We start from the raw sequence: 24,184 nt of genomic DNA on the forward strand, positions 1-24,184 counted from the left end.
AGAGAGCTGGTGCGTTGTCCTTTGGGCTGGGAAACCTTGCTTTGGCCAGTACCAATGGACCAAATTCAGGCCGAAAGAAAAGAGACTAGGGAAAGGCCTTCTCTCCCCGGCTGCTTTCCCCATCTCTTCCTAGAAGCTAAAACTCTGTCGTTGCTCCTCTGGAAGGAGAGCTGCACCGCGATGTAGTTTTTCAGAAGAAGCCTTGCGTTTGCGAGAGCAAAGCAGGACTGCATGCAATGCGGGCAAGGGGAAGGAAGGGAAGCTTCTCTCCCCCTGCCTGCTTTTGCTCAGAGGGCTGGGTGAAGTCAGGGAGCTCTCCCCTTCACCGAGAAACGTGCGAGCTGCTGTTGCCTGTGCGCTCTCTTCTTTGGAAAAGAGTCTGCAGTTGCACACTTTGCACCGTGGAAAGGCAGCGGGGTCTGCTAAGATTTCTTCCCCAGGCGCTTTGCTCTCCCTGGGCCAAAGCGAGCCTTCACGATAGCTGAACGCTAACACTGCATACGCGTTCCCCTTGCAGAATGGGGCTGCCGCCAGGCAGTTCCCCAGGGGAAAACCTCCCTTCGCGAAGGGCCGTTTGGCCGAGCTCCCTGCGTGGAAGCGAAAGCAAAGGACGCTTTTCTCCTTCTAACTGCTTTCGTCAGAGGAACGGGGGAAGTCACAGCCTTCTTTCTCTCTCTGACAAACACAATCTGATGTTGCCTCCGAGCTCCGATCTCGGCAAAGAACTGAAACGGACATGCGTTCCTGTGGGGAAGCCCACGGCTGTGCTAGGATTTCTCTGGGCAGTGTGTTTTCCCTGGGCCTCAGCGTACCCACACTATCTCGTCAGGGCAACACTGCATGGAACTTCCTCTGCCGGGAGACAGCTGCTGCGTCGTCCTTTGGGCTGGGAAACCTTGCTTGGGCCAGTGCCGATGGACCGAATTCAGGCCGAAAGAAAAGAGACTAGGAAAAGGCCTTCTCTCCCCGGCTGCTTTGCCAGTCTCCTCCTAGAAGCTAAAACTCTGTCGTTGCTCCTCTGGCAGGAGAGCTGCACCGCGATATAGTTTTTCAGAAGAAACCTTGCGTTTCCGAGAACAAAGCAGGACTGCATGCAATGCGGGCAAGGGGAAGGAAGGGAAGCTTCTCTCCCCCTGCCTGCTTTTGCTCAGAGGGCTGGGTGAAGTCAGGGAGCTCTCCCCTTCACCGAGAAACGTGCGGGCTGCTGTTGCCTGTGCGCTCTCTTCTTTGGAAAAGAGTCTGCAGTTGCACACTTTGCACCGTGGAAAGGCAGCGGGGTCTGCTAAGATATCTTCCCCAGGCGCGTTGCTCTCCCTGGGCCAAAGCGAGCCTTCACGATAGCTGAAAGCTAACACTGCATATGTGTTCCCCTTGCAGAATGGGGCTGCCGCCAGGCAGTTCCCCTTGGAGAATGGGCCTGCCGCCAGGCAGTTCCCCAGGGGAAAACCTCCCTTCGCGAAGGGCCGTTTCGCCGAGTTCCCTGCGGGAAAGCGAAAGCAAAGGACGCTTTTCTCCTTCTAACTGCTTTCGTCAGAGGTACGGGGGAAGTCACAGCCTTCTTTCTCTCCCTGAGATACACACGTTCTGATGTTGCCTCCGAGCTCCGTTCTCGGCAAAGAACTGAAACGGACATGCGTTCCTGTGTTGAAGCCCACGGCTGTGCTAGGATTTCTCTGGGCAGTGTGTTTTCCCTGGGCCTCAGCGTACCCACACTATCTCGTCAGGGCAACACTGCATGGGACTTCCTCTGCCAGGAGACAGCTGCTGCGTCGTCCTTTGGGCTGGGAAACCTTGCTTGGGCCAGTGCCGATGGACCGAATTCAGGCCGAAAGAAAAGAGACTAGGAAAAGGCCTTCTCTCCCCGGCTGCTTTCCCCATCTCTTCCTAGAAGCTAAAACTCTGTCGTTGCTCCTCTGGAAGGAGAGCTGCACCGCGATGTAGTTTTTCAGAAGAAGCCTTGCGTTTGCGAGAGCAAAGCAGGACTGCATGCAATGCGGGCAAGGGGAAGGAAGGGAAGCTTCTCTCCCCCTGCCTGCTTTTGCTCAGAGGGCTGGGTGAAGTCAGGGAGCTCTCCCTTCCACCGAGAAACGTGCGGGCTGCTGTTGCCTGTGCGCCCTCTTCTTTGGAAAAGAGTCTGCAGTTGCACACTTTGCACCGTGGAAAGGCAGCGGGGTCTGCTAAGATATCTTCCCCAGGCGCTTTGCTCTCCCTGAGCCAAAGCGAGCCTTCACGATAGCTGAACGCTAACACTGCATACGCGTTCCCCTTGCAGAATGGGGCTGCCGCCAGGCAGTTCCCCAGGGGAAAACCTCCCTTCGCGAAGGGCCGTTTGGCCGAGCTCCCTGCGGGAAAGCGAAAGCAAAGGACGCTTTTCTCCTTCTAACTGCTTTCGTCAGAGGAACGGGGGAAGTCACAGCCTTCTTTCTCTCCCTGACATACACACAATCTGATGTTGCCTCCGAGCTCCGTTCTCGGCAAAGAACTGAAACGGACATGCGTTCCTGTGGGGAAGCCCACGGCTGTGCTAGGATTTCTCTGGGCAGTGTGTTTTCCCTGGGCCTCAGCGTACCCACACTATCTCGTCAGGGCAACACTGCATGGGACTTCCTCTGCTAGGAGACAGCTGCTGCGTCGTCCTTTGGGCTGGGAAACCTTGCTTGGGCCAGTGCCGATGGACCGAATTCAGGCCGAAAGAAAAGAGACTAGGAAAAGGCCTTCTCTCCCCGGCTGCTTTGCCAGTCTCTTCCTAGAAGCTAAAACTCTGTCGTTGCTCCTCTGGAAGGAGAGCTGCGCCGCGATGTAGTTTTTCAGAAGAAACCTTGCGTTTCCGAGAACAAAGCAGGACTGCATGCAATGCGGGCAAGGGGAAGGAAGGGAAGCTTCTCTCCCCCTGCCTGCTTTTGCTCAGAGGGCTGGGTGAAGTCAGGGAGCTCTCCCCTTCACCGAGAAACGTGCGGGCTGCTGTTGCCTGTGCGCTCTCTTCTTTGGAAAAGAGTCTGCAGTTGCACACTTTGCACCGTGGAAAGGCAGCGGGGTCTGCTAAGATTTCTTCCCCAGGCGCTTTGCTCTCCCTGGGCCAAAGCGAGCCTTCACGATAGCTGAACGCTAACACTGCATACGCGTTCCCCTTGCAGAATGGGGCTGCCGCCAGGCAGTTCCCCAGGGGAAAACCTCCCTTCGCGAAGGGCCGTTTGGCCGAGCTCCCTGCGGGAAAGCGAAAGCAAAGGACGCTTTTCTCCTTCTAACTGCTTTCGTCAGAGGAACGGGGGAAGTCACAGCCTTCTTTCTCTCCCTGACATACACACAATCTGATGTTGCCTCCGAGCTCCGTTCTCGGCAAAGAACTGAAACGGACATGCGTTCCTGTGGGGCAGCCCACGGCTGTGCTAGGATTTCTCTGGGCAGTGTGTTTTCCCTGGGCCTCAGCGTACCCACACTATCTCGTCAGGGCAACACTGCATGGGACTTCCTCTGCTAGGAGACAGCTGCTGCGTCGTCCTTTGGGCTGGGAAACCTTGCTTGGGCCAGTGCCGATGGACCGAATTCAGGCCGAAAGAAAAGAGACTAGGAAAAGGCCTTCTCTCCCCGGCTGCTTTGCCAGTCTCTTCCTAGAAGCTAAAACTCTGTCGTTGCTCCTCTGGAAGGAGAGCTGCACCGCGATGTAGTTTTTCAGAAGAAGCCTTGCGTTTGCGAGAGCAAAGCAGGACTGCATGCAATGCGGGCAAGGGGAAGGAAGGGAAGCTTCTCTCCCCCTGCCTGCTTTTGCTCAGAGGGCTGGGTGAAGTCAGGGAGTTCTCCCTTCCACCGAGAAACGTGCGGGCTGCTGTTGCCTGTGCGCCCTATTCTTTGGAAGAGTCTGCAGTTGCACACTTTGCACCATGGAAAGGCAGCGGGGTCTGCTAAGATTTCTTCCCCAGGCGCTTTGCTCTCCCTGGGCCAAAGCGAGCCTTCACGATAGCTTAACGCTAACACTGCATACGCGTTGTCCTTGAAGAATGGGGCTGCCGCCAGGCAGTTCCCCGGGGAAAAACGTCCCTTCGCGAAGGGCCGTTTGGCCGAGCTCCCTGCGGGAAAGCGAAAGCAAAGGACGCTTTTCTCCTTCTAACTGCTTTCGTCAGAGGAACGGGGGAAGTCACGGCGTTCTTTCTCTCCCTGAGATACACACAATCTGATGTTGCCTCCGAGCTCCGTTCTCGGCAAAGAACTGAAACGGACATGCGTTCCTGTGGGGAAGCCCGCGGCTGTGCTAGGATTTCTCTGGTAGTGTGTTTTCCCTGGGCCTCAGCGTACCCACACTATCTCGTCAGGGCAACACTGCATGGGACTTCCTCTGCCAGGAGAGAGCTGCTGCGTTATTCGTTGGGCTGGGAAACCTTGCTTGGGCCAGTGGCAATGGACCGAATTCAGGCCGAAAGAAAAGAGACTAGGAAAAGGCCTTCTCTCCCCGGCTACTTTCCCAGTCTCTTCCTAGAAGCTAAAACTCTGTCGTTGCTCCTCCGGAAGGAGAACTGCACTGCGATGTAGTTTTTCAGAAGAAGCCTTGCGTTTGCGAGAGCAAAGGAGGACTGCAGGCAATGCGGGCAAGGGGAAGGAAGGGAAGCTTCTCTCCCCCTGCCTGCTTTTGCTCAGAGGGCTGGGTGAAGTCAGGGAGTTCTCCCCTTCAAAGAGAAACGTGCGGGCTGCTGTTGCCTGTGCCCTCTCTTCTTTGGAAAAGAGTCTGCAGTTGCACAGTTTGCACCGTGGAAAGGCAGCGGGGTCTGCTAAGATTTTTTCCCAGGCGCTTTGCTCTCCCTGGGCCAAAGCGAGCCTTCACGATAGCTTAACGCTAACACTCCATACGCGTTTTTCTTGGAGAATGGGGCTGCCGCCAGGCAGTTCTACGGGGGAAAACGACCCTTCACGAAGGGCCGTTTCACTGAGCTCCCTGCGGGAAAGCGAAAGCAAAGGACGCTTTTCTCCTTCTAACTGCTTTCATCAGAGGTACGGGGGAAGTCACAGCCTTCTTTCTCTCCCTGAGATACACACGTTCTGATGTTGCCTCCGAGCTCCGTTCTCGGCAAAGAACTGAAACGGACATGCGTTCCTGTGGGGAAGCCCACGGCTGTGCTAGGATTTCTCTGGGCAGTGTGTTTTCCCTGGGCCTCAGCGTACCCACACTATCTCGTCAGGGCAACACTGCATGGGACTTCCTCTGCCAGGAGAGAGCTGCTGCGTTGTCCTTTGGGCTGGGAAACCTTGCTTTGGCCAGTACCAATGGACCAAATTCAGGCCGAAAGAAAAGAGACTAGGGAAAGGCCTTCTCTCCCCGGCTGCTTTCCCCATCTCTTCCTAGAAGCTAAAACTCTGTCGTTGCTCCTCTGGAAGGAGAGCTGCACCGCGATGTAGTTTTTCAGAAGAAGCCTTGCGTTTGCGAGAGCAAAGCAGGACTGCATGCAATGCGGGCAAGGGGAAGGAAGGGAAGCTTCTCTCCCCCTGCCTGCTTTTGCTCAGAGGGCTGGGTGAAGTCAGGGAGCTCTCCCTTCCACCGAGAAACGTGCGGGCTGCTGTTGCCTGTGCGCCCTCTTCTTTGGAAAAGAGTCTGCAGTTGCACACTTTGCACCGTGGAAAGGCAGCGGGGTCTGCTAAGATATCTTCCCCAGGCGCTTTGCTCTCCCTGGGCCAAAGCGAGCCTTCACGATAGCTGAACGCTAACACTGCATACGCGTTCCCCTTGCAGAATGGGGCTGCCGCCAGGCAGTTCCCCAGGGGAAAACCTCCCTTCGCGAAGGGCCGTTTGGCCGAGCTCCCTGCGGGAAAGCGAAAGCAAAGGACGCTTTTCTCCTTCTAACTGCTTTCGTCAGAGGAACGGGGGAAGTCACAGCCTTCTTTCTCTCCCTGACATACACACAATCTGATGTTGCCTCCGAGCTCCGTTCTCGGCAAAGAACTGAAACGGACATGCGTTCCTGTGGGGAAGCCCACGGCTGTGCTAGGATTTCTCTGGGCAGTGTGTTTTCCCTGGGCCTCAGCGTACCCACACTATCTCGTCAGGGCAACACTGCATGGGACTTCCTCTGCCAGGAGACAGCTGCTGCGTCGTCCTTTGGGCTGGGAAACCTTGCTTGGGCCAGTGCCGATGGACCGAATTCAGGCCGAAAGAAAAGAGACTAGGAAAAGGCCTTCTCTCCCCGGCTGCTTTCCCCATCTCTTCCTAGAAGCTAAAACTCTGTCGTTGCTCCTCTGGAAGGAGAGCTGCACCGCGATGTAGTTTTTCAGAAGAAGCCTTGCGTTTGCGAGAGCAAAGCAGGACTGCATGCAATGCGGGCAAGGGGAAGGAAGGGAAGCTTCTCTCCCCCTGCCTGCTTTTGCTCAGAGGGCTGGGTGAAGTCAGGGAGCTCTCCCTTCCACCGAGAAACGTGCGGGCTGCTGTTGCCTGTGCGCCCTCTTCTTTGGAAAAGAGTCTGCAGTTGCACACTTTGCACCGTGGAAAGGCAGCGGGGTCTGCTAAGATATCTTCCCCAGGCGCTTTGCTCTCCCTGGGCCAAAGCGAGCCTTCACGATAGCTGAACGCTAACACTGCATACGCGTTCCCCTTGCAGAATGGGGCTGCCGCCAGGCAGTTCCCCAGGGGAAAACCTCCCTTCGCGAAGGGCCGTTTGGCCGAGCTCCCTGCGGGAAAGCGAAAGCAAAGGACGCTTTTCTCCTTCTAACTGCTTTCGTCAGAGGAACGGGGGAAGTCACAGCCTTCTTTCTCTCCCTGACATACACACAATCTGATGTTGCCTCCGAGCTCCGTTCTCGGCAAAGAACTGAAACGGACATGCGTTCCTGTGGGGAAGCCCACGGCTGTGCTAGGATTTCTCTGGGCAGTGTGTTTTCCCTGGGCCTCAGCGTACCCACACTATCTCGTCAGGGCAACACTGCATGGGACTTCCTCTGCCAGGAGACAGCTGCTGCGTCGTCCTTTGGGCTGGGAAACCTTGCTTGGGCCAGTGCCGATGGACCGAATTCAGGCCGAAAGAAAAGAGACTAGGAAAAGGCCTTCTCTCCCCGGCTGCTTTCCCCATCTCTTCCTAGAAGCTAAAACTCTGTCGTTGCTCCTCTGGAAGGAGAGCTGCACCGCGATGTAGTTTTTCAGAAGAAGCCTTGCGTTTGCGAGAGCAAAGCAGGACTGCATGCAATGCGGGCAAGGGGAAGGAAGGGAAGCTTCTCTCCCCCTGCCTGCTTTTGCTCAGAGGGCTGGGTGAAGTCAGGGAGCTCTCCCTTCCACCGAGAAACGTGCGGGCTGCTGTTGCCTGTGCGCCCTCTTCTTTGGAAAAGAGTCTGCAGTTGCACACTTTGCACCGTGGAAAGGCAGCGGGGTCTGCTAAGATATCTTCCCCAGGCGCTTTGCTCTCCCTGGGCCAAAGCGAGCCTTCACGATAGCTGAACGCTAACACTGCATACGCGTTCCCCTTGCAGAATGGGGCTGCCGCCAGGCAGTTCCCCAGGGGAAAACCTCCCTTCGCGAAGGGCCGTTTGGCCGAGCTCCCTGCGGGAAAGCGAAAGCAAAGGACGCTTTTCTCCTTCTAACTGCTTTCGTCAGAGGAACGGGGGAAGTCACAGCCTTCTTTCTCTCCCTGACATACACACAATCTGATGTTGCCTCCGAGCTCCGTTCTCGGCAAAGAACTGAAACGGACATGCGTTCCTGTGGGGAAGCCCACGGCTGTGCTAGGATTTCTCTGGGCAGTGTGTTTTCCCTGGGCCTCAGCGTACCCACACTATCTCGTCAGGGCAACACTGCATGGGACTTCCTCTGCTAGGAGACAGCTGCTGCGTCGTCCTTTGGGCTGGGAAACCTTGCTTGGGCCAGTGCCGATGGACCGAATTCAGGCCGAAAGAAAAGAGACTAGGAAAAGGCCTTCTCTCCCCGGCTGCTTTGCCAGTCTCTTCCTAGAAGCTAAAACTCTGTCGTTGCTCCTCTGGAAGGAGAGCTGCGCCGCGATGTAGTTTTTCAGAAGAAACCTTGCGTTTCCGAGAACAAAGCAGGACTGCATGCAATGCGGGCAAGGGGAAGGAAGGGAAGCTTCTCTCCCCCTGCCTGCTTTTGCTCAGAGGGCTGGGTGAAGTCAGGGAGCTCTCCCCTTCACCGAGAAACGTGCGGGCTGCTGTTGCCTGTGCGCTCTCTTCTTTGGAAAAGAGTCTGCAGTTGCACACTTTGCACCGTGGAAAGGCAGCGGGGTCTGCTAAGATTTCTTCCCCAGGCGCTTTGCTCTCCCTGGGCCAAAGCGAGCCTTCACGATAGCTGAACGCTAACACTGCATACGCGTTCCCCTTGCAGAATGGGGCTGCCGCCAGGCAGTTCCCCAGGGGAAAACCTCCCTTCGCGAAGGGCCGTTTGGCCGAGCTCCCTGCGGGAAAGCGAAAGCAAAGGACGCTTTTCTCCTTCTAACTGCTTTCGTCAGAGGAACGGGGGAAGTCACAGCCTTCTTTCTCTCCCTGACATACACACAATCTGATGTTGCCTCCGAGCTCCGTTCTCGGCAAAGAACTGAAACGGACATGCGTTCCTGTGGGGAAGCCCACGGCTGTGCTAGGATTTCTCTGGGCAGTGTGTTTTCCCTGGGCCTCAGCGTACCCACACTATCTCGTCAGGGCAACACTGCATGGGACTTCCTCTGCTAGGAGACAGCTGCTGCGTCGTCCTTTGGGCTGGGAAACCTTGCTTGGGCCAGTGCCGATGGACCGAATTCAGGCCGAAAGAAAAGAGACTAGGAAAAGGCCTTCTCTCCCCGGCTGCTTTGCCAGTCTCTTCCTAGAAGCTAAAACTCTGTCGTTGCTCCTCTGGAAGGAGAGCTGCACCGCGATGTAGTTTTTCAGAAGAAGCCTTGCGTTTGCGAGAGCAAAGCAGGACTGCATGCAATGCGGGCAAGGGGAAGGAAGGGAAGCTTCTCTCCCCCTGCCTGCTTTTGCTCAGAGGGCTGGGTGAAGTCAGGGAGTTCTCCCTTCCACCGAGAAACGTGCGGGCTGCTGTTGCCTGTGCGCCCTATTCTTTGGAAGAGTCTGCAGTTGCACACTTTGCACCGTGGAAAGGCAGCGGGGTCTGCTAAGATTTCTTCCCCAGGCGCTTTGCTCTCCCTGGGCCAAAGCGAGCCTTCACGATAGCTTAACGCTAACACTGCATACGCGTTCCCCTTGCAGAATGGGGCTGCCGCCAGGCAGTTCCCCGGGGAAAAACGTCCCTTCGCGAAGGGCCGTTTGGCCGAGCTCCCTGCGGGAAAGCGAAAGCAAAGGACGCTTTTCTCCTTCTAACTGCTTTCGTCAGAGGAACGGGGGAAGTCACGGCGTTCTTTCTCTCCCTGAGATACACACAATCTGATGTTGCCTCCGAGCTCCGTTCTCGGCAAAGAACTGAAACGGACATGCGTTCCTGTGGGGAAGCCCGCGGCTGTGCTAGGATTTCTCTGGTAGTGTGTTTTCCCTGGGCCTCAGCGTACCCACACTATCTCGTCAGGGCAACACTGCATGGGACTTCCTCTGCCAGGAGAGAGCTGCTGCGTTATTCGTTGGGCTGGGAAACCTTGCTTGGGCCAGTGGCAATGGACCGAATTCAGGCCGAAAGAAAAGAGACTAGGAAAAGGCCTTCTCTCCCCGGCTACTTTCCCAGTCTCTTCCTAGAAGCTAAAACTCTGTCGTTGCTCCTCCGGAAGGAGAACTGCACTGCGATGTAGTTTTTCAGAAGAAGCCTTGCGTTTGCGAGAGCAAAGGAGGACTGCAGGCAATGCGGGCAAGGGGAAGGAAGGGAAGCTTCTCTCCCCCTGCCTGCTTTTGCTCAGAGGGCTGGGTGAAGTCAGGGAGTTCTCCCCTTCAAAGAGAAACGTGCGGGCTGCTGTTGCCTGTGCCCTCTCTTCTTTGGAAAAGAGTCTGCAGTTGCACAGTTTGCACCGTGGAAAGGCAGCGGGGTGTGTTAAGATTTTTTCCCAGGCGCTTTGCTCTCCCTGGGCCAAAGCGAGCCTTCACGATAGCTTAACGCTAACACTCCATACGCGTTTTTCTTGGAGAATGGGGCTGCCGCCAGGCAGTTCTACGGGGGAAAACGACCCTTCACGAAGGGCCGTTTCACTGAGCTCCCTGCGGGAAAGCGAAAGCAAAGGACGCTTTTCTCCTTCTAACTGCTTTCATCAGAGGTACGGGGGAAGTCACAGCCTTCTTTCTCTCCCTGAGATACACACGTTCTGATGTTGCCTCCGAGCTCCGTTCTCGGCAAAGAACTGAAACGGACATGCGTTCCTGTGGGGAAGACCACGGCTGTGCTAGGATTTCTCTGGGCAGTGTGTTTTCCCTGGGCCTCAGCGTACCCACACTATCTCGTCAGGGCAACACTGCATGGGACTTCCTCTGCCAGGAGAGAGCTGCTGCGTTGTCCTTTGGGCTGGGAAACCTTGCTTTGGCCAGTACCAATGGACCAAATTCAGGCCGAAAGAAAAGAGACTAGGGAAAGGCCTTCTCTCCCCGGCTGCTTTCCCCATCTCTTCCTAGAAGCTAAAACTCTGTCGTTGCTCCTCTGGAAGGAGAGCTGCACCGCGATGTAGTTTTTCAGAAGAAGCCTTGCGTTTGCGAGAGCAAAGCAGGACTGCATGCAATGCGGGCAAGGGGAAGGAAGGGAAGCTTCTCTCCCCCTGCCTGCTTTTGCTCAGAGGGCTGGGTGAAGTCAGGGAGCTCTCCCTTCCACCGAGAAACGTGCGGGCTGCTGATGCCTGTGCGCCCTCTTCTTTGGAAAAGAGTCTGCAGTTGCACACTTTGCACCGTGGAAAGGCAGCGGGGTCTGCTAAGATATCTTCCCCAGGCGCTTTGCTCTCCCTGGGCCAAAGCGAGCCTTCACGATAGCTGAACGCTAACACTGCATACGCGTTCCCCTTGCAGAATGGGGCTGCCGCCAGGCAGTTCCCCAGGGGAAAACCTCCCTTCGCGAAGGGCCGTTTGGCCGAGCTCCCTGCGGGAAAGCGAAAGCAAAGGACGCTTTTCTCCTTCTAACTGCTTTCGTCAGAGGAACGGGGGAAGTCACAGCCTTCTTTCTCTCCCTGACATACACACAATCTGATGTTGCCTCCGAGCTCCGTTCTCGGCAAAGAACTGAAACGGACATGCGTTCCTGTGGGGAAGCCCACGGCTGTGCTAGGATTTCTCTGGGCAGTGTGTTTTCCCTGGGCCTCAGCGTACCCACACTATCTCGTCAGGGCAACACTGCATGGGACTTCCTCTGCCAGGAGACAGCTGCTGCGTCGTCCTTTGGGCTGGGAAACCTTGCTTGGGCCAGTGCCGATGGACCGAATTCAGGCCGAAAGAAAAGAGACTAGGAAAAGGCCTTCTCTCCCCGGCTGCTTTCCCCATCTCTTCCTAGAAGCTAAAACTCTGTCGTTGCTCCTCTGGAAGGAGAGCTGCACCGCGATGTAGTTTTTCAGAAGAAGCCTTGCGTTTGCGAGAGCAAAGCAGGACTGCATGCAATGCGGGCAAGGGGAAGGAAGGGAAGCTTCTCTCCCCCTGCCTGCTTTTGCTCAGAGGGCTGGGTGAAGTCAGGGAGCTCTCCCTTCCACCGAGAAACGTGCGGGCTGCTGTTGCCTGTGCGCCCTCTTCTTTGGAAAAGAGTCTGCAGTTGCACACTTTGCACCGTGGAAAGGCAGCGGGGTCTGCTAAGATATCTTCCCCAGGCGCTTTGCTCTCCCTGGGCCAAAGCGAGCCTTCACGATAGCTGAACGCTAACACTGCATACGCGTTCCCCTTGCAGAATGGGGCTGCCGCCAGGCAGTTCCCCAGGGGAAAACCTCCCTTCGCGAAGGGCCGTTTGGCCGAGCTCCCTGCGGGAAAGCGAAAGCAAAGGACGCTTTTCTCCTTCTAACTGCTTTCGTCAGAGGAACGGGGGAAGTCACAGCCTTCTTTCTCTCCCTGACATACACACAATCTGATGTTGCCTCCGAGCTCCGTTCTCGGCAAAGAACTGAAACGGACATGCGTTCCTGTGGGGAAGCCCACGGCTGTGCTAGGATTTCTCTGGGCAGTGTGTTTTCCCTGGGCCTCAGCGTACCCACACTATCTCGTCAGGGCAACACTGCATGGGACTTCCTCTGCTAGGAGACAGCTGCTGCGTCGTCCTTTGGGCTGGGAAACCTTGCTTGGGCCAGTGCCGATGGACCGAATTCAGGCCGAAAGAAAAGAGACTAGGAAAAGGCCTTCTCTCCCCGGCTGCTTTGCCAGTCTCTTCCTAGAAGCTAAAACTCTGTCGTTGCTCCTCTGGAAGGAGAGCTGCGCCGCGATGTAGTTTTTCAGAAGAAACCTTGCGTTTCCGAGAACAAAGCAGGACTGCATGCAATGCGGGCAAGGGGAAGGAAGGGAAGCTTCTCTCCCCCTGCCTGCTTTTGCTCAGAGGGCTGGGTGAAGTCAGGGAGCTCTCCCCTTCACCGAGAAACGTGCGGGCTGCTGTTGCCTGTGCGCTCTCTTCTTTGGAAAAGAGTCTGCAGTTGCACACTTTGCACCGTGGAAAGGCAGCGGGGTCTGCTAAGATTTCTACCCCAGGCGCTTTGCTCTCCCTGGGCCAAAGCGAGCCTTCACGATAGCTGAACGCTAACACTGCATACGCGTTCCCCTTGCAGAATGGGGCTGCCGCCAGGCAGTTCCCCAGGGGAAAACCTCCCTTCGCGAAGGGCCGTTTGGCCGAGCTCCCTGCGGGAAAGCGAAAGCAAAGGACGCTTTTCTCCTTCTAACTGCTTTCGTCAGAGGAACGGGGGAAGTCACAGCCTTCTTTCTCTCCCTGACATACACACAATCTGATGTTGCCTCCGAGCTCCGTTCTCGGCAAGGAACTGAAACGGACATGCGTTCCTGTGGGGAAGCCCACGGCTGTGCTAGGATTTCTCTGGGCAGTGTGTTTTCCCTGGGCCTCAGCGTACCCACACTATCTCGTCAGGGCAACACTGCATGGGACTTCCTCTGCTAGGAGACAGCTGCTGCGTCGTCCTTTGGGCTGGGAAACCTTGCTTGGGCCAGTGCCGATGGACCGAATTCAGGCCGAAAGAAAAGAGACTAGGAAAAGGCCTTCTCTCCCCGGCTGCTTTGCCAGTCTCTTCCTAGAAGCTAAAACTCTGTCGTTGCTCCTCTGGAAGGAGAGCTGCACCGCGATGTAGTTTTTCAGAAGAAGCCTTGCGTTTGCGAGAGCAAAGCAGGACTGCATGCAATGCGGGCAAGGGGAAGGAAGGGAAGCTTCTCTCCCCCTGCCTGCTTTTGCTCAGAGGGCTGGGTGAAGTCAGGGAGTTCTCCCTTCCACCGAGAAACGTGCGGGCTGCTGTTGCCTGTGCGCCCTATTCTTTGGAAGAGTCTGCAGTTGCACACTTTGCACCGTGGAAAGGCAGCGGGGTCTGCTAAGATTTCTTCCCCAGGCGCTTTGCTCTCCCTGGGCCAAAGCGAGCCTTCACGATAGCTGAACGCTAACACTGCATACGCGTTGCCCTTGCAGAATGGGGCTGCCGCCAGGCAGTTCCCCAGGGGAAAACCTCCCTTCGCGAAGGGCCGTTTGGCCGAGCTCCCTGCGGGGAAGCGAAAGCAAAGGACGCTTTTCTCCTTCTAACTGCTTTCGTCAGAGGAACGGGGGAAGTCACGGCGTTCTTTCTCTCCCTGAGATACACACAATCTGATGTTGCCTCCGAGCTCCGTTCTCGGCAAAGAACTGAAACGGACATGCGTTCCTGTGGGGAAGCCCGCGGCTGTGCTAGGATTTCTCTGGTAGTGTGTTTTCCCTGGGCCTCAGCGTACCCACACTATCTCGTCAGGGCAACACTGCATGGGACTTCCTCTGCCAGGAGAGAGCTGCTGCGTTATTCGTTGGGCTGGGAAACCTTGCTTGGGCCAGTGGCAATGGACCGAATTCAGGCCGAAAGAAAAGAGACTAGGAAAAGGCCTTCTCTCCCCGGCTACTTTCCCAGTCTCTTCCTAGAAGCTAAAACTCTGTCGTTGCTCCTCCGAAAGGAGAACTGCACTGCGATGTAGTTTTTCAGAAGAAGCCTTGCGTTTGCGAGAGCAAAGGAGGACTGCAGGCAATGCGGGCAAGGGGAAGGAAGGGAAGCTTCTCTCCCCCTGCCTGCTTTTGCTCAGAGGGCTGGGTGAAGTCAGGGAGTTCTCCCCTTCAAAGAGAAACGTGCGGGCTGCTGTTGCCTGTGCCCTCTCTTCTTTGGAAAAGAGTCTGCAGTTGCACAGTTTGCACCGTGGAAAGGCAGCGGGGTCTGCTAAGATTTTTTCCCAGGCGCTTTGCTCTCCCTGGGCCAAAGCGAGCCTTCACGATAGCTTAACGCTAACACTCCATACGCGTTTTTCTTGGAGAATGGGGCTGCCGCCAGGCAGTTCTACGGGGGAAAACGACCCTTCACGAAGGGCCGTTTCACTGAGCTCCCTGCGGGAAAGCGAAAGCAAAGGACGCTTTTCTCCTTCTAACTGCTTTCATCAGAGGTACGGGGGAAGTCACAGCCTTCTTTCTCTCCCTGAGATACACACGTTCTGATGTTGCCTCCGAGCTCCGTTCTCGGCAAAGAACTGAAACGGACATGCGTTCCTGTGGGGAAGCCCACGGCTGTGCTAGGATTTCTCTGGGCAGTGTGTTTTCCCTGGGCCTCAGCGTACCCACACTCTCTCGTCAGGGCAACACTGCATGGGACTTCCTCTGCCAGGAGAGAGCTGCTGCGTTGTCCTTTGGGCTGGGAAACCTTGCTTTGGCCAGTACCAATGGACCAAATTCAGGCCGAAAGAAAAGAGACTAGGGAAAGGCCTTCTCTCCCCGGCTGCTTTCCCCATCTCTTCCTAGAAGCTAAAACTCTGTCGTTGCTCCTCTGGAAGGAGAGCTGCACCGCGATGTAGTTTTTCAGAAGAAGCCTTGCGTTTGCGAGAGCAAAGCAGGACTGCATGCAATGCGGGCAAGGGGAAGGAAGGGAAGCTTCTCTCCCCCTGCCTGCTTTTGCTCAGAGGGCTGGGTGAAGTCAGGGAGCTCTCCCTTCCACCGAGAAACGTGCGGGCTGCTGTTGCCTGTGCGCCCTCTTCTTTGGAAAAGAGTCTGCAGTTGCACACTTTGCACCGTGGAAAGGCAGCGGGGTCTGCTAAGATATCTTCCCCAGGCGCTTTGCTCTCCCTGGGCCAAAGCGAGCCTTCACGATAGCTGAACGCTAACACTGCATACGCGTTCCCCTTGCAGAATGGGGCTGCCGCCAGGCAGTTCCCCAGGGGAAAACCTCCCTTCGCGAAGGGCCGTTTGGCCGAGCTCCCTGCGGGAAAGCGAAAGCAAAGGACGCTTTTCTCCTTCTAACTGCTTTCGTCAGAGGAACGGGGGAAGTCACAGCCTTCTTTCTCTCCCTGACATACACACAATCTGATGTTGCCTCCGAGCTCCGTTCTCGGCAAAGAACTGAAACGGACATGCGTTCCTGTGGGGAAGCCCACGGCTGTGCTAGGATTTCTCTGGGCAGTGTGTTTTCCCTGGGCCTCAGCGTACCCACACTATCTCGTCAGGGCAACACTGCATGGGACTTCCTCTGCTAGGAGACAGCTGCTGCGTCGTCCTTTGGGCTGGGAAACCTTGCTTGGGCCAGTGCCGATGGACCGAATTCAGGCCGAAAGAAAAGAGACTAGGAAAAGGCCTTCTCTCCCCGGCTGCTTTGCCAGTCTCTTCCTAGAAGCTAAAACTCTGTCGTTGCTCCTCTGGAAGGAGAGCTGCGCCGCGATGTAGTTTTTCAGAAGAAACCTTGCGTTTCCGAGAACAAAGCAGGACTGCATGCAATGCGGGCAAGGGGAAGGAAGGGAAGCTTCTCTCCCCCTGCCTGCTTTTGCTCAGAGGGCTGGGTGAAGTCAGGGAGCTCTCCCCTTCACCGAGAAACGTGCGGGCTGCTGTTGCCTGTGCGCTCTCTTCTTTGGAAAAGAGTCTGCAGTTGCACACTTTGCACCGTGGAAAGGCAGCGGGGTCTGCTAAGATTTCTTCCCCAGGCGCTTTGCTCTCCCTGGGCCAAAGCGAGCCTTCACGATAGCTGAACGCTAACACTGCATACGCGTTCCCCTTGCAGAATGGGGCTGCCGCCAGGCAGTTCCCCAGGGGAAAACCTCCCTTCGCGAAGGGCCGTTTGGCCGAGCTCCCTGCGGGGAAGCGAAAGCAAAGGACGCTTTTCTCCTTCTAACTGCTTTCGTCAGAGGAACGGGGGAAGTCTCAGCCTTCTTTCTCTCCCTGACATACACACAATCTGATGTTGCCTCCGAGCTCCGTTCTCGGCAAAGAACTGAAACGGACATGCGTTCCTGTGGGGAAGCCCACGGCTGTGCTAGGATTTCTCTGGGCAGTGTGTTTTCCCTGGGCCTCAGCGTACCCACACTATCTCGTCAGGGCAACACTGCATGGGACTTCCTCTGCCAGGAGAGAGCTGCTGCGTTGTCCTTTGGGCTGGGAAACCTTGCTTTGGCCAGTACCAATGGACCAAATTCAGGCCGAAAGAAAAGAGACTAGGGAAAGGCCTTCTCTCCCCGGCTGCTTTCCCCATCTCTTCCTAGAAGCTAAAACTCTGTCGTTGCTCCTCTGGAAGGAGAGCTGCACCGCGATGTAGTTTTTCAGAAGAAGCCTTGCGTTTGCGAGAGCAAAGCAGGACTGCATGCAATGCGGGCAAGGGGAAGGAAGGGAAGCTTCTCTCCCCCTGCCTGCTTTTGCTCAGAGGGCTGGGTGAAGTCAGGGAGCTCTCCCCTTCACCGAGAAACGTGCGGGCTGCTGTTGCCTGTGCGCTCTCTTCTTTGGAAAAGAGTCTGCAGTTGCACACTTTGCACCGTGGAAAGGCAGCGGGGTCTGCTAAGATTTCTTCCCCAGGCGCTTTGCTCTCCCTGGGCCAAAGCGAGCCTTCACGATAGCTGAACGCTAACACTGCATACGCGTTCCCCTTGCAGAATGGGGCTGCCGCCAGGCAGTTCCACAGGGGAAAACCTCCCTTCGCGAAGGGCCGTTTGGCCGAGCTCCCTGCGTGGAAGCGAAAGCAAAGGACGCTTTTCTCCTTCTAACTGCTTTCGTCAGAGGAACGGGGGAAGTCACAGCCTTCTTTCTCTCCCTGACATACACACAATCTGATGTTGCCTCCGAGCTCCGTTCTCGGCAAAGAACTGAAACGGACATGCGTTCCTGTGGGGAAGCCCACGGCTGTGCTAGGATTTCTCTGGGCAGTGTGTTTTCCCTGGGCCTCAGCGTACCCACACTCTCTCGTCAGGGCAACACTGCATGGGACTTCCTCTGCCAGGAGAGAGCTGCTGCGTTGTCCTTTGGGCTGGGAAACCTTGCTTTGGCCAGTACCAATGGACCAAATTCAGGCCGAAAGAAAAGAGACTAGGGAAAGGCCTTCTCTCCCCGGCTGCTTTCCCCATCTCTTCCTAGAAGCTAAAACTCTGTCGTTGCTCCTCTGGAAGGAGAGCTGCACCGCGATGTAGTTTTTCAGAAGAAGCCTTGCGTTTGCGAGAGCAAAGCAGGACTGCATGCAATGCGGGCAAGGGGAAGGAAGGGAAGCTTCTCTCCCCCTGCCTGCTTTTGCTCAGAGGGCTGGGTGAAGTCAGGGAGCTCTCCCTTCCACCGAGAAACGTGCGGGGTGCTATTGCCTGTGCGCCCTCTTCTTTGGAAAAGAGTCTGCAGTTGCACACTTTGCACCGTGGAAAGGCAGCGGGGTCTGCTAAGATATCTTCCCCAGGCGCTTTGCTCTCCCTGGGCCAAAGCGAGCCTTCACGATAGCTGAACGCTAACACTGCATACGCGTTCCCCTTGCAGAATGGGGCTGCCGCCAGGCAGTTCCCCAGGGGAAAACCTCCCTTCGCGAAGGGCCGTTTGGCGGAGCTCCCTGCGGGAAAGCGAAAGCAAAGGACGCTTTTCTCCTTCTAACTGCTTTCGTCAGAGGAACGGGGGAAGTCACAGCCTTCTTTCTCTCCCTGACATACACACAATCTGATGTTGCCTCCGAGCTCCGTTCTCGGCAAAGAACTGAAACGGACATGCGTTCCTGTGGGGAAGCCCACGGCTGTGCTAGGATTTCTCTGGGCAGTGTGTTTTCCCTGGGCCTCAGCGTACCCACACTATCTCGTCAGGGCAACACTGCATGGGACTTCCTCTGCTAGGAGACAGCTGCTGCGTCGTCCTTTGGGCTGGGAAACCTTGCTTGGGCCAGTGCCGATGGACCGAATTCAGGCCGAAAGAAAAGAGACTAGGAAAAGGCCTTCTCTCCCCGGCTGCTTTGCCAGTCTCTTCCTAGAAGCTAAAACTCTGTCGTTGCTCCTCTGGAAGGAGAGCTGCACCGCGATGTAGTTTTTCAGAAGAAGCCTTGCGTTTGCGAGAGCAAAGCAGGACTGCATGCAATGCGGGCAAGGGGAAGGAAGGGAAGCTTCTCTCCCCCTGCCTGCTTTTGCTCAGAGGGCTGGGTGAAGTCAGGGAGTTCTCCCTTCCACCGAGAAACGTGCGGGCTGCTGTTGCCTGTGCGCCCTATTCTTTGGAAGAGTCTGCAGTTGCACACTTTGCACCGTGGAAAGGCAGCGGGGTCTGCTAAGATTTCTTCCCCAGGCGCTTTGCTCTCCCTGGGCCAAAGCGAGCCTTCACGATAGCTGAACGCTAACACTGCATACGCGTTGCCCTTGCAGAATGGGGCTGCCGCCAGGCAGTTCCCCAGGGGAAAACCTCCCTTCGCGAAGGGCCGTTTGGCCGAGCTCCCTGCGGGGAAGCGAAAGCAAAGGACGCTTTTCTCCTTCTAACTGCTTTCGTCAGAGGAACGGGGGAAGTCACGGCGTTCTTTCTCTCCCTGAGATACACACAATCTGATGTTGCCTCCGAGCTCCGTTCTCGGCAAAGAACTGAAACGGACATGCGTTCCTGTGGGGAAGCCCGCGGCTGTGCTAGGATTTCTCTGGTAGTGTGTTTTCCCTGGGCCTCAGCGTACCCACACTATCTCGTCAGGGCAACACTGCATGGGACTTCCTCTGCCAGGAGAGAGCTGCTGCGTTATTCGTTGGGCTGGGAAACCTTGCTTGGGCCAGTGGCAATGGACCGAATTCAGGCCGAAAGAAAAGAGACTAGGAAAAGGCCTTCTCTCCCCGGCTACTTTCCCAGTCTCTTCCTAGAAGCTAAAACTCTGTCGTTGCTCCTCCGAAAGGAGAACTGCACTGCGATGTAGTTTTTCAGAAGAAGCCTTGCGTTTGCGAGAGCAAAGGAGGACTGCAGGCAATGCGGGCAAGGGGAAGGAAGGGAAGCTTCTCTCCCCCTGCCTGCTTTTGCTCAGAGGGCTGGGTGAAGTCAGGGAGTTCTCCCCTTCAAAGAGAAACGTGCGGGCTGCTGTTGCCTGTGCCCTCTCTTCTTTGGAAAAGAGTCTGCAGTTGCACAGTTTGCACCGTGGAAAGGCAGCGGGGTCTGCTAAGATTTTTTCCCAGGCGCTTTGCTCTCCCTGGGCCAAAGCGAGCCTTCACGATAGCTTAACGCTAACACTCCATACGCGTTTTTGTTGGAGAATGGGGCTGCCGCCAGGCAGTTCTACGGGGGAAAACGACCCTTCACGAAGGGCCGTTTCACTGAGCTCCCTGCGGGAAAGCGAAAGCAAAGGACGCTTTTCTCCTTCTAACTGCTTTCATCAGAGGTACGGGGGAAGTCACAGCCTTCTTTCTCTCCCTGAGATACACACGTTCTGATGTTGCCTCCGAGCTCCGTTCTCGGCAAAGAACTGAAACGGACATGCGTTCCTGTGGGGAAGCCCACGGCTGTGCTAGGATTTCTCTGGGCAGTGTGTTTTCCCTGGGCCTCAGCGTACCCACACTATCTCGTCAGGCAACACTGCATGGGACTTCCTCTGCCAGGAGAGAGCTGCTGCGTTGTCCTTTGGGCTGGGAAACCTTGCTTTGGCCAGTACCAATGGACCAAATTCAGGCCGAAAGAAAAGAGACTAGGGAAAGGCCTTCTCTCCCCGGCTGCTTTCCCCATCTCTTCCTAGAAGCTAAAACTCTGTCGTTGCTCCTCTGGAAGGAGAGCTGCACCGCGATGTAGTTTTTCAGAAGAAGCCTTGCGTTTGCGAGAGCAAAGCAGGACTGCATGCAATGCGGGCAAGGGGAAGGAAGGGAAGCTTCTCTCCCCCTGCCTGCTTTTGCTCAGAGGGCTGGGTGAAGTCAGGGAGCTCTCCCTTCCACCGAGAAACGTGCGGGCTGCTGTTGCCTGTGCGCCCTCTTCTTTGGAAAAGAGTCTGCAGTTGCACACTTTGCACCGTGGAAAGGCAGCGGGGTCTGCTAAGATATCTTCCCCAGGCGCTTTGCTCTCCCTGGGCCAAAGCGAGCCTTCACGATAGCTGAACGCTAACACTGCATACGCGTTCCCCTTGCAGAATGGGGCTGCCGCCAGGCAGTTCCCCAGGGGAAAACCTCCCTTCGCGAAGGGCCGTTTGGCGGAGCTCCCTGCGGGAAAGCGAAAGCAAAGGACGCTTTTCTCCTTCTAACTGCTTTCGTCAGAGGAACGGGGGAAGTCACAGCCTTCTTTCTCTCCCTGACATACACACAATCTGATGTTGCCTCCGAGCTCCGTTCTCGGCAAAGAACTGAAACGGACATGCGTTCCTGTGGGGAAGCCCACGGCTGTGCTAGGATTTCTCTGGGCACTGTGTTTTCCCTGGGCCTCAGCGTACCCACACTATCTCGTCAGGGCAACACTGCATGGGACTTCCTCTGCTAGGAGACAGCTGCTGCGTCGTCCTTTGGGCTGGGAAACCTTGCTTGGGCCAGTGCCGATGGACCGAATTCAGGCCGAAAGAAAAGAGACTAGGAAAAGGCCTTCTCTCCCCGGCTGCTTTGCCAGTCTCTTCCTAGAAGCTAAAACTCTGTCGTTGCTCCTCTGGAAGGAGAGCTGCGCCGCGATGTAGTTTTTCAGAAGAAACCTTGCGTTTCCGAGAACAAAGCAGGACTGCATGCAATGCGGGCAAGGGGAAGGAAGGGAAGCTTCTCTCCCCCTGCCTGCTTTTGCTCAGAGGGCTGGGTGAAGTCAGGGAGCTCTCCCCTTCACCGAGAAACGTGCGGGCTGCTGTTGCCTGTGCGCTCTCTTCTTTGGAAAAGAGTCTGCAGTTGCACACTTTGCACCGTGGAAAGGCAGCGGGGTCTGCTAAGATTTCTTCCCCAGGCGCTTTGCTCTCCCTGGGCCAAAGCGAGCCTTCACGATAGCTGAACGCTAACACTGCATACGCGTTCCCCTTGCAGAATGGGGCTGCCGCCAGGCAGTTCCCCAGGGGAAAACCTCCCTTCGCGAAGGGCCGTTTGGCCGAGCTCCCTGCGGGGAAGCGAAAGCAAAGGACGCTTTTCTCCTTCTAACTGCTTTCGTCAGAGGAACGGGGGAAGTCTCAGCCTTCTTTCTCTCCCTGACATACACACAATCTGATGTTGCCTCCGAGCTCCGTTCTCGGCAAAGAACTGAAACGGACATGCGTTCCTGTGGGGAAGCCCACGGCTGTGCTAGGATTTCTCTGGGCAGTGTGTTTTCCCTGGGCCTCAGCGTACCCACACTATCTCGTCAGGGCAACACTGCATGGGACTTCCTCTGCCAGGAGAGAGCTGCTGCGTTGTCCTTTGGGCTGGGAAACCTTGCTTTGGCCAGTACCAATGGACCAAATTCAGGCCGAAAGAAAAGAGACTAGGGAAAGGCCTTCTCTCCCCGGCTGCTTTCCCCATCTCTTCCTAGAAGCTAAAACTCTGTCGTTGCTCCTCTGGAAGGAGAGCTGCACCGCGATGTAGTTTTTCAGAAGAAGCCTTGCGTTTGCGAGAGCAAAGCAGGACTGCATGCAATGCGGGCAAGGGGAAGGAAGGGAAGCTTCTCTCCCCCTGCCTGCTTTTGCTCAGAGGGCTGGGTGAAGTCAGGGAGCTCTCCCCTTCACCGAGAAACGTGCGGGCTGCTGTTGCCTGTGCGCTCTCTTCTTTGGAAAAGAGTCTGCAGTTGCACACTTTGCACCGTGGAAAGGCAGCGGGGTCTGCTAAGATTTCTTCCCCAGGCGCTTTGCTCTCCCTGGGCCAAAGCGAGCCTTCACGATAGCTGAACGCTAACACTGCATACGCGTTCCCCTTGCAGAATGGGGCTGCCGCCAGGCAGTTCCACAGGGGAAAACCTCCCTTCGCGAAGGGCCGTTTGGCCGAGCTCCCTGCGTGGAAGCGAAAGCAAAGGACGCTTTTCTCCTTCTAACTGCTTTCGTCAGAGGAACGGGGGAAGTCACAGCCTTCTTTCTCTCCCTGACATACACACAATCTGATGTTGCCTCCGAGCTCCGTTCTCGGCAAAGAACTGAAACGGACATGCGTTCCTGTGGGGAAGCCCACGGCTGTGCTAGGATTTCTCTGGGCAGTGTGTTTTCCCTGGGCCTCAGCGTACCCACACTCTCTCGTCAGGGCAACACTGCATGGGACTTCCTCTGCCAGGAGAGAGCTGCTGCGTTGTCCTTTGGGCTGGGAAACCTTGCTTTGGCCAGTACCAATGGACCAAATTCAGGCCGAAAGAAAAGAGACTAGGGAAAGGCCTTCTCTCCCCGGCTGCTTTCCCCATCTCTTCCTAGAAGCTAAAACTCTGTCGTTGCTCCTCTGGAAGGAGAGCTGCACCGCGATGTAGTTTTTCAGAAGAAGCCTTGCGTTTGCGAGAGCAAAGCAGGACTGCATGCAATGCGGGCAAGGGGAAGGAAGGGAAGCTTCTCTCCCCCTGCCTGCTTTTGCTCAGAGGGCTGGGTGAAGTCAGGGAGCTCTCCCTTCCACCGAGAAACGTGCGGGGTGCTATTGCCTGTGCGCCCTCTTCTTTGGAAAAGAGTCTGCAGTTGCACACTTTGCACCGTGGAAAGGCAGCGGGGTCTGCTAAGATATCTTCCCCAGGCGCTTTGCTCTCCCTGGGCCAAAGCGAGCCTTCACGATAGCTGAACGCTAACACTGCATACGCGTTCCCCTTGCAGAATGGGGCTGCCGCCAGGCAGTTCCCCAGGGGAAAACCTCCCTTCGCGAAGGGCCGTTTGGCGGAGCTCCCTGCGGGAAAGCGAAAGCAAAGGACGCTTTTCTCCTTCTAACTGCTTTCGTCAGAGGAACGGGGGAAGTCACAGCCTTCTTTCTCTCCCTGACATACACACAATCTGATGTTGCCTCCGAGCTCCGTTCTCGGCAAAGAACTGAAACGGACATGCGTTCCTGTGGGGAAGCCCACGGCTGTGCTAGGATTTCTCTGGGCAGTGTGTTTTCCCTGGGCCTCAGCGTACCCACACTATCTCGTCAGGGCAACACTGCATGGGACTTCCTCTGCTAGGAGACAGCTGCTGCGTCGTCCTTTGGGCTGGGAAACCTTGCTTGGGCCAGTGCCGATGGACCGAATTCAGGCCGAAAGAAAAGAGACTAGGAAAAGGCCTTCTCTCCCCGGCTGCTTTGCCAGTCTCTTCCTAGAAGCTAAAACTCTGTCGTTGCTCCTCTGGAAGGAGAGCTGCACCGCGATGTAGTTTTTCAGAAGAAGCCTTGCGTTTGCGAGAGCAAAGCAGGACTGCATGCAATGCGGGCAAGGGGAAGGAAGGGAAGCTTCTCTCCCCCTGCCTGCTTTTGCTCAGAGGGCTGGGTGAAGTCAGGGAGTTCTCCCTTCCACCGAGAAACGTGCGGGCTGCTGTTGCCTGTGCGCCCTATTCTTTGGAAGAGTCTGCAGTTGCACACTTTGCACCGTGGAAAGGCAGCGGGGTCTGCTAAGATTTCTTCCCCAGGCGCTTTGCTCTCCCTGGGCCAAAGCGAGCCTTCACGATAGCTGAACGCTAACACTGCATACGCGTTGCCCTTGCAGAATGGGGCTGCCGCCAGGCAGTTCCCCAGGGGAAAACCTCCCTTCGCGAAGGGCCGTTTGGCCGAGCTCCCTGCGGGGAAGCGAAAGCAAAGGACGCTTTTCTCCTTCTAACTGCTTTCGTCAGAGGAACGGGGGAAGTCACGGCGTTCTTTCTCTCCCTGAGATACACACAATCTGATGTTGCCTCCGAGCTCCGTTCTCGGCAAAGAACTGAAACGGACATGCGTTCCTGTGGGGAAGCCCGCGGCTGTGCTAGGATTTCTCTGGTAGTGTGTTTTCCCTGGGCCTCAGCGTACCCACACTATCTCGTCAGGGCAACACTGCATGGGACTTCCTCTGCCAGGAGAGAGCTGCTGCGTTATTCGTTGGGCTGGGAAACCT

Source organism: Elephas maximus, chromosome 22 (assembly GCF_024166365.1).
Source record: "Elephas maximus indicus isolate mEleMax1 chromosome 22, mEleMax1 primary haplotype, whole genome shotgun sequence".
Taxonomy (NCBI): domain Eukaryota; kingdom Metazoa; phylum Chordata; class Mammalia; order Proboscidea; family Elephantidae; genus Elephas; species Elephas maximus.